The sequence below is a fragment of the Macrotis lagotis genome, chromosome 2, assembly GCF_037893015.1.
Source record: "Macrotis lagotis isolate mMagLag1 chromosome 2, bilby.v1.9.chrom.fasta, whole genome shotgun sequence".
Taxonomy (NCBI): Eukaryota; Metazoa; Chordata; class Mammalia; order Peramelemorphia; family Peramelidae; genus Macrotis; species Macrotis lagotis.
In genome coordinates, this window is record NC_133659.1 from 254899329 (window position 1) to 254912068 (window position 12740).

General features: G+C 38.3%; 1 non-coding gene across 1 annotated transcript; it reads right to left on the reverse strand.

Moving 5' to 3' along the window:
• Positions 1-1488: 1488 nt before the first annotated feature.
• On the reverse strand, positions 1489-1592 carry LOC141515697 (U6 spliceosomal RNA). Its single transcript, XR_012476453.1, has one exon. It is a non-coding gene; the product is annotated as a U6 spliceosomal RNA (small nuclear RNA).
• Between the last annotated feature and the right edge of the window lie 11148 nt (positions 1593-12740).

Here is a 12740-nt window from a genome sequence, read left to right on the forward strand (position 1 = left end):
ATTTCCTGACAAAATAGACTCACTGGATCCATTGGAGAAGGAAATACTCTAGTATCTTTGCCGTGAAAACTCCATATGGGTTCATAAAGGGGAGGGTATGACTTAAATGACTCAACAACAACAATGCTACAATTCTACAATGCAAAGTATTTGTTAGATTTGGAATCAGGATAGACCTGGGTAATCCTTGTTCAGACATAAACTTGGGTCACCCTTTCTCCAGGAGAGCACCCCAGTCTAGAATTATAGGGCCATGGGATAGGAGTGAGGTATATATACTAAAAAGTCTGAGGTCCTGCTGGTTTAGGGGGGTGAGGTTTTGACTTTGGGAAGAAACTTGTTCCATAAGGAGGCTCAGAGAAGACCAAGATGACTTGTTTCTCTGTCCACAAATCTCCTTGCAAGCCCAGAAGAAAATTTGGGATGGACCTACTGTTCCTTCCACCACCAAAATCATAGGATTCTAGGATGTTCCTGAGATAATATTTGCAAGTTGATTTGTAGGTTTTAAAGGGTTAGGGACTACATTTCATTATAATAGAGAACTCCTCTGTCAATGAAGGAGAGTATCTTGGCAACTAAATGTCTTAGACCTATAGGGTTGCCTTGAGCAAGGACTAGCCAGTGGAACTAGCAAAAGCAGCAGAAAAGGGGTCTGAAAAACAACTGATGAAGTAGATGATAAGGGTAAGGTTCAGCCCTTCCCTGCTTCCTTGGGATGCTGCCTGAGGAGGTTCCAGTCAGATCACATTTCTTTCCCTTTCCCCTTTCAACTAGAGTGAAAAAGGGGTGGGAGGTAGAAAAAGATGCTTGTCAGTGGAAGCCTTATTCCTTTTAATGCTTATTCATGATTATATTCTGTTTGAAAGTGCTATTAAAGTTATTATTGATTGTCTTTGTTGTGTCCTTTTCAAATCTTCATGACTCCATTTGAGGTTTTCTTGGCAAAAGATACTGGACTGCTTTGCATTTCCTTCTCTGGTTCATTTTACAGATGAGAAAACTGAAGCAAACAGGATTAAATGACTTGCCCAGAGTCATCCTGCTATTAAGTGTTTGCATTCAGATGTGAACTTAGGAAGATTGAGTCTTCCTATCCTTAGACCTGTACTCTATCCACTGTTCCACATAGCTACCCCCATTAAACAAAGTATATAGGCACTATGATTTGTGTTTGAACCTATAAGTATGCAGTTAGAGGCTGATAAAGAGCATAGAAACTAACTCACAGAAAGAAGAAATTTTTCCCATTTCAGGTTGGACTGGATAAGTTGATTGCAGTGAATTTACCAGTTTAAATGAATAATAACTTAATGATAACAATTAATAATTAATGATAATAATTTAATAATACACCACAGATTGCTTTTTTGAACCCAGAGAAATACCTAACAGGGAAATGAACTTGCAAGCAAAGACTGGATTTATCCAGATATGCTTTTTGAGCTGTAACTCTTGGTACTTAGCTTCATTAGATGACCTTTCTGTATCTACACAAGATCCTTCACGAATTTGCAGTCATCCTTGCACAGGGGCCATGCTAATCTTCTCTGTATCTTCCCAATTTCAGTATATGTGCTACCAAAGAGATCATGGTCCTTAATCTATATGGGACACCTTCTCCCTCTTATATTTATTAGTAGTGTGATCATGGAGTGGTCTCCTAACTTCCTCATAGCTTCCTCATCTGTAAAAGAGGAGAAAACTATTCTTAGTTCCTATTCAATAGTACTGTTATGATGATCAAATGAGATACATACATACAGCACTTAGTTTATTTTAAAGCATTTTATACATACAAATTACCGTTGTGAGGTTTGATCATTTAACAATACCCTTATACATTCCATTTTTTCAAGATTGGGTTACCCTATCTTTCCCAGGCTGGAAATGTAGTGGTTGCTCACAGTCTAGATCCCCTCAACTAGCTGCACAGAAATGTGATCTGATCTGTTTCCTGCCTGGATCTAGTTTGCTAGGCATGCAGGTAACCCTGGTTAATTTACCTATCATCTTAATTCTCTCCCCACTCCAATCCATCTTCCATTCATGATTTTCCTAAAACCCGAGCTCCTGATCCCATCACCTCCTTATTCAATAAGCTCTATTGGATGTCTATTATTACCTCTGGAATCAAATAAATAACCAAAACCAAATCCTTTGGTGTTCAATGCCCTTTATACTCTTCCTTACTCCTTCTCCCTGCCCCCATCCTCGCCCATCTTTCATTCTCCACCACCTCTCTGCAAACTTCTTATACTTCATTCCCCAACACACATTCTTTAATTCAATGACACTGGCCACCTCGAAATTCCATGAATAAGACTCCATTTGAGGTTCTGGACCTTCTCTCTGGCTATTTCCCAATGCCTGGAATGCTTTCCTTTCTTACCTTTATTTTCCGGCTTGCCTGGTTTCCTTAAATTCTCACTAAAAGTTATATCCTGTCTTCTACAGAAAGTCTTTCCTAGCCTCTCTTAATCCTCATTATTCCCTCTTATTTTCCATATTTAGCTTGCTTGTAATTATTTTCTTCTTGTCTTTTCCATTAGATTATGAGTTCCTTTGGGCTATGTACTTTATCTTCCTTCTTTTACTGTCCCCTATGTTTAGTACAGGGTTCAGCCCAGAGTAGATGCTTAATACTTATTGACTGGTTGACTACTCCTAGGAATTCACCATATTGATTTTGGATCCCCTGAGCTCAAGTTATCATGGTTCTTAGAGGGCTCCTAGAATTGACTGCCTTGGAGGCCTGCAATTGAAGGCGGCTGGAATAATTTACAAGTTAGATTCCTTTGGCTAGAACCTATGTCAGTGTCAGGGTATAGATTGGTGGGTTGCAAAATGTCCTAAACATATTCAAAGACTCAAAATATCTTCAAATTCAAGTGAAGGCATTTATTTGGGGGGGATACCCCCATGAGTGAATTGGACTTCCTAAGGGAGACAGCAACTCAACTGACGAGAGGGTCAGCCTTTAATAGGTAGAGGTGTGTTTTGTTGATGGGACTGTAGCTTAGAGAGAAGAGATGAAGTAATTAAGGACTTGGAGATGAAAGGTAGTACCTCAAAAACTTATTCCTTTTGGGATAGGGCAGGGATTTATTGTTTTATTGATCATTACCTGGGGGCAGGATTTTATCCAGTCCTTGCTAGGGTAAGAGATTTCACTGAGGTTCAGTGAACTCATAAGAACTGTTCTCTGGTTCTGTTGATGCTCAATGTGCTGAAGAAAACAGTTTTCCCTTTCAATTTTCATCTTTTTAGACAAGAAGATTTTATCCTGCCTTCCATCTCTTCCAGAGTCCTTGAGAAGATAAAGATTTATGGTTATATTTGTCTTATTCCCCAACTAGAAGATTTTCTCCATGAGGACCCAGAATGTTGACTCAGCTAAATTTTCTCAGTCTCAATACCTAATATTCTGCTATGCATACTAGTAGTTGTGGAAAATAGCTGATGAGTTGGGTGAAATTGTTTTGATTTTTTAATTGTTTTTCAGTTCTAAATAGCAATCCAGTAATTAGAGTGATTGATTTAGAATTGGGAACACCTGATTGCCTTTCTTTGACTCTCAAGCACTTAGGAATGTATGTAGTAAAACTTGATCAATTTTTTCTATTGACTGACTGCCCTGGGTTCAAATACCATCTTTGACATTCTAACTATAGACAAGTCATTTGATATCTCTGAGTCTCAGTTTCTTCATGCATAAAATGAAGATAATAATAGCTTTTCTACCAGTCTCATAGGGTTATTGGGAGGCTTACAAGAGATAATATCTGTAAGATGATTTGCAAGGACTAGACCTGTGATTTCAATGTTATAGGGAACTCCCCTGTCAGTGAAGGCCCTTCTTTGGAACTGAATGTCCTAGAGGGTTGAATTGACTATCAAAAGATGAAATAACTTGGGGCAGCTAGGTGGCACAGCCAGGCCCTGGAGTCAGGAGGACCTGAGTTCAAATCCAACCTCAGATGCTTAACAATTACCTAGCTGTGTGACCCTGGACAACCCCATTGCCTTGCAATAAATAAATAATGTCGCATGACTTACTGGAGGGTCACACAACTTGTAGGTGTTAGAATTAAGATTTGAACTTGAATCTTCCAGGCTTACAAGATCAACTCTTTAAGTTCTTCTATAAATGTCCATTATGATGATTCATCTCAGTATCAACTTTATGTGAGAATTTGCAGCTCACATACTACATAGTAGTTATTTTGAGTTTCTTTACTACAAATAACACCTATCATACCTGTCTCAAATCTATCTCTTGTTTCAGGATTGGAAGGTATTGGATTAATGTATCCACATGTGAAATATTGTTGTTTGGGGCAGCTATAATAGGTAGAATGCTGGCCCTGATGTCAGAAAGACCTGAGTTCAAATCTAGACTCAGATACTTACAAGCTGTATGACTTTGGGTAAGTCACTTAACCCTGATTGCCTTGCTTCCAGGGCCATCTCCAGTCATCCTGATTCATTGGCCACTGGACTCAGGTGACTCCAGAGGAGAAAGTGGAACTGGTGACTTTGTATAGTAACCTCTCACTCAAATCCAATTCACATGCTTGTAATGGTATCACTTTTTTTTTTTTAGGCTTTTGCAAGGCAATGGGGTTAAGTGGCTTGCCCAAGGCCACACAGCTAGGTAATTATTAAGTGTCTGAGACTGGATTTGAACCCAGGTACTCCTGACTCCAGGGCTGGTGCTTTATCCACTATGCCACCTAGTCGCCCAGGTATCACCTTCTCGATGTCATGGTCTTCTTCTAGAATGAAGGACAAACATTGTCATCATTTTTGTTTTTGAAAATTGGAGAAGAGGGAGAACAAGACAAGAAGAAGCTTTCCACCAATCTGATAAGACTGTATGGAGGGGGCTTCTTCAACCAGCACTCTAGCTGGGCAGGTAATTGGAGATAAAGTCTCTGACCTTCAGGGTCTAGTGCTGGGTCTCCATCCCACCTTAATGGAAATAGAAAGAAAAAAACTGACAAATGAAAAACAGTCTCTTTAGAGGGCTCTTGAGAATCATCTCACATCCCTTCATATTCCCTAGGCCAGCAGATAGTCAATAGATAATTTTTTTTATTTTATTTTATTTTTTGCAAGGCAAATGGGGTTAAATGGCTTGCCCAAGGCCACACAGCTAGGTAATTATTAAATGTCTGAGACCGGATTTAAACTCAGGTACTCCTGACTCCAGGGCTGGTGCTTTATCCACTATGCCACCTAGCCACCCCAAAGTCAATAGATAATTGAGAAAAACCTATCCAACTCATTAACCAAGCAATTATTATTTGACAAAATGTTCAGTAGATGGATTTATTTAATTTATTTTCATGTCATTTTTTTTAGTTTATTGTTGGAGGGAAACCAAACCCATACATTTGTATTCTGATTTTCTTGGACAGTTGCCAAAGCAAGCAGGGAATATAAAAGGGGATCCTTTCCTTCTCCCACCAGAGGAATATTCAATAGTCTTCTCGCTCTTTTCTTTAGCTCATCTCATTCACTCTCCTTTACCCATCATGAGCAGGCAGGTTGTCTGGAGATCCCAAAGTGGAGGTTATAGCAGTTGCTCTGCTGTCTTACCTGGCAGAAGCTGGAGAGAGGCTGGAAGCTCCTCTGTTCTGAAATATGGAAGCTGTTCTGGAGGTAGAGGGTCTGGCTCTAGTAGCTGTAGCCTTGTCAACCTTAGAGGGCACAAGAGCATCCTTACCAGTATTGCAAGTGGAGGTTCAGGCCAAGGAAAAAAAGGGTGAGGTCACTTGTGAAATTATTAGTGGATCAGTATTGGGAAAGACTTTGGACAGCCTGTAGCTATTATTACTACAGGGACTTCTTGAATAGATAGGGAGCAGTGAACTGTTGTGCAAGTTCAGGAGGGTTTCCTTTGAATATGAGATGACTGTCATCTTTCTTGCACCAAAGGAATGTCATTCAACAGCCTCAAGAAAAAATTCAGTTTTAGGGGAGCTTAAAGGTGGGGAAAATCAGTGGAGAGACCAGCAACTTCTATTGAATATCTAATGTGGGCAAAACCTTGAAAGAAAGAAAGAAGACAGGGTCCCTGAATTTTGAGTCAAGTATACTTAATATGTATTTATCATACTTATAAATCAACCTTAAAAAATGTGAAGCAACATAGTCCTAACTGGGTAGCTGAGGGCAGAGGAGAATGGAAAAGTGGTAATCAGGAAGGGTTTCCTGAAGGAGTGGACCTTTGAGCCAAGGTTGAAAGGAGGGATGATAGGAGAAACCTTGTAGGGATCTGAGAATGCTGAGCTGAAAAACATATTAGTGACTATTTAGTCCAACTATCCATTTCCTCAGAGGAAAAACAAGCCTAGAGAGATGAAGTGAATTGGTCAATGTGAGTGATGGAGAAGCAGTAAAGGAGAAAGCATGAATTAAGGAGAAAGCATGAATTAAATGCTTATTCTGTATGGGCACTGTGGTAAGTGCCTTATAGATTTGTAGCAATCTCATTTGTAGGAATCCCGCAGGGTAAGTGCTAATAATATTCTCATTTACAATTGAGGAATTGAGGCAGAGGCTAAGTGATTTGTCCAGGGTCACAGTAAGTCTCTGAGGCTGGATTGGAACTCAGGTCCTCCTGCCTCCAGGTTCATTGCTCCATCCATTGGGCCAAATTGGAGCCTAGACAGTAAGTAGCAGATCTGGGATTGAACCCAAGCTCTTTATAGGGAATGACTGTGTCATTGAGAGTGAGAGCTGCTACAAACTTGCTATGTGCTTTGAGCAAGTCCCTTCTTTCTGTGTCCTAGTTTCCTCTTCTATAACATAAGGAGGGTTGGACTAAGTGACATCCAGTGTCCTCTGGTGCTCTTAGAGCCCAGGATGCTGAGATTATGAGAAGGGCCCTCTGGAGATCCCAGTGTCCTCTGCTCTGAGGCAATCTCTGTTACCTATAGATTAAATTTTTTTCCTGATTTCAGCTTCAGTTCCTGGAGCACCAGGTCTTGAAGACCAAATGGGACCTGCTCCAGCAGTTGAATATCAGTACCTGCCCAGCCAATCTGAATCCCATCTTTGAATCATAATCAGCAGCCTGCAGACCCACATGTATACTCTCAAGGCCCAACAGAGCCAGCAGGATGTGGAGCGGAGAACCACTCAGAAGTCAGTGGAAGACTTCAAGCAGAAGTAAGTGGGGTCCAGGGGAGAACCATTACCATCTGTGGGAGGAAAATGCCACCTTACTTCCCCTACTTCTGAAAAGGTCTGAAAGACAGTTTCTATCATGTGTCTGGACCTCAGAAAGGAAGCTTATGTCTTGTTTTCCATAGACTGAAACCATCAAACAGCATGTGCTGCTCTGACCCAGGGAAGAAAAGACAGTTCCCTGCAATGAATATAATAAGGGCTTCACCATGTATCATTTAGGGCAGGCAGACTGGTTCAGTAGAAAGAACCTTATCTGTGGTGTTAAAAGGCCTGGGTTCAAATCTTGCTTCTCTAGACACTAACATGTGAAGTTGGGCAAGTCACTAAACCTCTGAGTCTTGAGTTGTTTATCTTTAAAGGCAGGAGGTTGGACCAATTGGTTTTGGACATGTGTTAAAGCTCTAGATTAGGCATTTATAACTTTTGTGTGTATGTGTGTTGAACCCCCTTCAGTGTTTAGAGAAATCTTTGCTTCTTCTAAAAATGGTTTGAAGTACATAGAGTTAAAGGAAATGAATTATTTTGAAATATACTCATATATATATATATATATATATATATATATATGAATATATATTCCAAATACCTTCCATGTACTGTGTACTATCTATGATCTGTCCCTCTCCATTCATCTCTCTAATGTCCATTCATCTATTAATCCATTCCTTTTCTCTTTTTCTATCCTCTCTCTCTCTCCCTCTCTCCCTCTCTCTAGCTATCTACAACCATTAAGTTCCCAGATACAAGAGTAGTTATGGAAACTAAGTTCATCTAAGTGCAGGAGAATTTTGTAATTGAGTTGTTCTCAGTGATACTAGACTTACAAAACTCATCAAGGTTCATGGTTGTTATTTATCCATTTTTTCAATTTTGTCAGGTATGACACAGAGATCCACACCAATACAAATGCTGAGAATGACTTTGTGGTGTTTAAGAAGGTCAGTGTAGCCAAATCTTAAACTAGGAATCAAGTAAGCAAACAACTTGTTCAAGTCTTGGGAAACTATATTTCTTTACTCACCGGGCCTAATTTTTTCCATTTGCAAATAATTTTACTTCTCAATCTACCTCTCAAGCATGAATGATTTGGAGTATAGTAAAGTCTATAGTGATCATACAAATGATAAGGCAAATATCATCACCTCTTGGGTTTTTAATATAGAAATTTATCAGCAGTAAATCCTGCAAATCCAATGTCTTGATGGTATAAAGTTGTTATGAGGAAGGCATTGCATAATGTTGGCTCTTACTCTCTATCTCCTTTGCCAATATTCTTGCCAACTGTTGACTTTTGTTGCATGACAGTACAACCCACTGGTGTTAGAAGGGAAGATCTTTTAAATCAAAATGTGTTTAGTACTTTTTAAAAGTTTTATATATATATATATGTATATATATATATATATATATATACATATATATATGTGTATGTATGTATTTTTTAATGAGAGGGCAGCTAGTTGGTGCATATAGAAGGCTGAACCTGGAGTCAGAAAGGCTGATCATCCTACATTCACATCTGGTCTTAGACACTTGCTTAGCTGTGTAACCCTGGGCAAGTCACTTAACCCTATTTGCCTCAGTTTTCTTCATCTGTAAAATGAGCTGGAGAACAACATGGCAAACCACCAGTGCCTTTGTTAAAAAAAATTCCACTGGGGTCATAAGGAGTCTAAAATGAGCAATAGTTTAATGCTTTGGTTTATTATTAATTATATCTTCCTATCCCTGAAGGGAAGTAAAAATATTTGAGGGTGACAATAATCTAAGACAGAAAACAGTTCAGCAGTAGCCTGAGAGAGTTTTACTTATCACCTGTCCACAGTATGGATCAGGGAAAAGGAAGAAATTTTAAAAAGGAGTGAAATGGAGAATCTGCCTGCCTTTTTTCCTTCTTTCCTCTTTCTTCTTTCCCTCCCCCTTTCCTCCCCCCACCCCTTGTCTGGCAAAAGTTGAAGAGAAAAAGACCTACTAGAAAAAATTAGGTACCAGCACATCTTAAATTCAAATCCCAGTTCTCCAATGTGAGGTTTATATAACTTTGGACAAGATGTCTCAGGATTCTGTGTGTATAAAATGAAATCCCTTCCAACTGTGCCACTGATTTTGTGAGAAGTTAAAAAGCTAGAAAGAGCTAGAAAGACCTTGGATCTAGTCTTGGGTCTCACACTAATTTGATCATGGAATTTTTTTATTCTTCAGTTGTTTCATCTGGAAAATTAAGAACTGTGGCCAATGGAACTTAGTCACTTAACTGCACAGCCTACCTCAGTTTCCTCAACAGTAAAATGGAACAATAATAGCACCCACCTCCCAAGCTCCATTGAGTTCAAATTCCTGATTTGATAATGATAAACTAGATTATCATGGGAAAGTCACTTACCTCTCTTTGCCTCAGCTTTCTCATCTGCAGGATGGGGAGAAGAATACCTTGTAGAACCCATCTCACAGGATTGGGAAGAAAGTATCATAGAAAGCTTTGAACTCTGTTTAAATGTCAGTGGGTATTACTGTTAATGTGTTGCTGTTAGTATTAGTGTTGATATGGCAGAACTCCTGGTAGACTCATTCACTGTCTACATCCATTCACTAGGTAGATGGTAGTCCCTACTGGAAGAAGATCATAAAAGGGGGGGAGATGGTCTGGAGTAGTAGATAAAGATCTAGATGTGTAAAGAATAACAACAACAATGTATTTTTTTAATTTTAGAAAGGTTTTATTTATTTTGAGTTTTACAATGTTCCTCTCAATCTTGCTTCCCTCCCCCCCTCCACAGAAGGCAGTTTGTTAGTCTTTACATTATTCCCATAGTATGCCTTGATCTAAGTTGAATGTGATGAGAGAGGAATCATATCCTTAAGGAAGAAACATGTAGTATGTAATATAGCAGAATTAATTACATAACAAAATAATATTTTTTAAAAAAAGTTAAAGGTAATAGTCTTTGTTCAAACTCCACAATTCTTTCTTAGGATACAGATAGCATTCTTCATAGCAGATATCCTAAAATTATGCCTGATTGTTGCCCTGTTGGTATGAGCAAGTCCATTAAGGTTGATCTTCACTCCCATGTTGCTGTTAGGGTGTACAGTGTTCTTCTGGTTCTACTCATCTCATTCAGCATCAGTTCATGTAAATCCTTCCAGGCTCCCCTGAATTCCTATCCCTCATTTCTAATAGAACAATAGTGTTCCATCACATACATATACCACAGTGTATTCAGCCATTTCCCAATTGATGGACATTCCCTCAGTTCCCATTTCTTTGCCACAACAAACAAGGCATGAACATTTTTGTACAGTGATGTTTTTACTCTTTTTCATAATCTCTTCAGGGTATAGACCCAGTAGTGGTATTGCTGGATCAAAGGGTATGCACATTTTTGTTTCCCTTTGGGCATAATCCCAAATTGCTCTCCAGAAAGGTTGTATGAGTTCACAGCTCCACCAACAATGTATTAGTGTCCCAGATTTCCTGCATCCCTTCCAACATTGTTCATTGTTCTTTCTGGTCATGTTGGCCAGTCTGAGAGGTGTGAGGAGGTATTACAGAGATGCTTTAATTTGCATTTCTCTAATAAGTAGTGATTTAGAGCACTTTTTCTTATAGTCATATGGATCACTTCGATTTCCTCATCTGTAAACTGCCTTTGCATATCCTTTGACCCTTTGTTAATTGGGGAATGTCTTGTCTTTTTTTTAAATTTGACTCAATTCTCTGTATTTTAGAAATGAGTCCTTTATCAGAAACACTAGTCATAGAAATTGTTTCCCAATTTTCTACATTTCTTTTGATCTTAGTTACAGTGGTTTTGTCTGTGTAAAAACTTTTTTAATTTAATGTAATCAAAATTATCTAGTTTGTTTGTAATGATGTTGTCTATCTCTTCCTTGGTCATAAACTATTCCCCTTTCCATAGATCTGACAGGTTTGCTTATAGTTTGCTTATAATATTGTTTTTTTATGTCTAGATCCTGTATCCATTTTGATCTTATCTTGGTATAGTGTGTGAGGTGTTGGTCTAATTCAAGTTTCTGCCATACTAACTTCCAATTTTCCCCAACAGTTTTTTTTATTAAAGAGAGAGTTTTTATCCCAATAGCTGGACTCTTTGGGTTTATCAAACAGCAAATTACTATAATCATTTCCTGCTATTGTACTTAGTCTATTCCACTGATCCACCACTCTATTTCTTAGCCATTATCAGATAGTTTTGATGACTGATGCTTTATAATATAATTTTAGACCTGGTAGGGCTAAGCCACCTTCTTTTGCACTTTTTTTTCCATTAAATCCTTGGATATTCTTGACTTTTTATTTCTCCATATGAATTTAATCAGAGAGATATATCTATAATTTTATTTCTCTATTTTAACTCTTCCTAGTTTAGGTTATCGGCACCATATCCTTAAGGAAGAAACATGTCAGTATGTAATATAGCAGAATTAATTACATAACAAAATAATATTTTTTAAAAAAAGTTAAAGGTAATAGTCTTTGTTCAAACTCCACAATTCTTTCTTAGGATACAGATAGCATTCTTCATAGCAGATATCCTAAAATTATGCCTGATTGTTGCCCTGTTGGTATGAGCAAGTCCATTAAGGTTGATCTTCACTCCCATGTTGCTGTTAGGGTGTACAGTGTTCTTCTGGTTCTACTCATCTCATTCAGCATCAGTTCATGTAAATCCTTCCAGGCTCCCCTGAATTCCTATCCCTCATTTCTAATAGAACAATAGTGTTCCATCACATACATATACCACAGTGTATTCAGCCATTTCCCAATTGATGGACATTCCCTCAGTTCCCATTTCTTTGCCACAACAAACAAGGCATGAACATTTTTGTACAGTGATGTTTTTACTCTTTTTCATAATCTCTTCAGGGTATAGACCCAGTAGTGGTATTGCTGGATCAAAGGGTATGCACATTTTTGTTTCCCTTTGGGCATAATCCCAAATTGCTCTCCAGAAAGGTTGTATGAGTTCACAGCTCCACCAACAATGTATTAGTGTCCCAGATTTCCTGCATCCCTTCCAACATTGTTCATTGTTCTTTCTGGTCATGTTGGCCAGTCTGAGAGGTGTGAGGAGGTATTACAGAGATGCTTTAATTTGCATTTCTCTAATAAGTAGTGATTTAGAGCACTTTTTCTTATAGTCATATGGATCACTTCGATTTCCTCATCTGTAAACTGCCTTTGCATATCCTTTGACCCTTTGTTAATTGGGGAATGTCTTGTCTTTTTTTTAAATTTGACTCAATTCTCTGTATTTTAGAAATGAGTCCTTTATCAGAAACACTAGTCATAGAAATTGTTTCCCAATTTTCTACATTTCTTTTGATCTTAGTTACAGTGGTTTTGTCTGTGTAAAAACTTTTTTAATTTAATGTAATCAAAATTATCTAGTTTGTTTGTAATGATGTTGTCTATCTCTTCCTTGGTCATAAACTATTCCCCTTTCCATAGATCTGACAGGTTTGCTTATAGTTTGCTTATAATATTGTTTTTTTATGTCTAGATCCTGTATCCATTT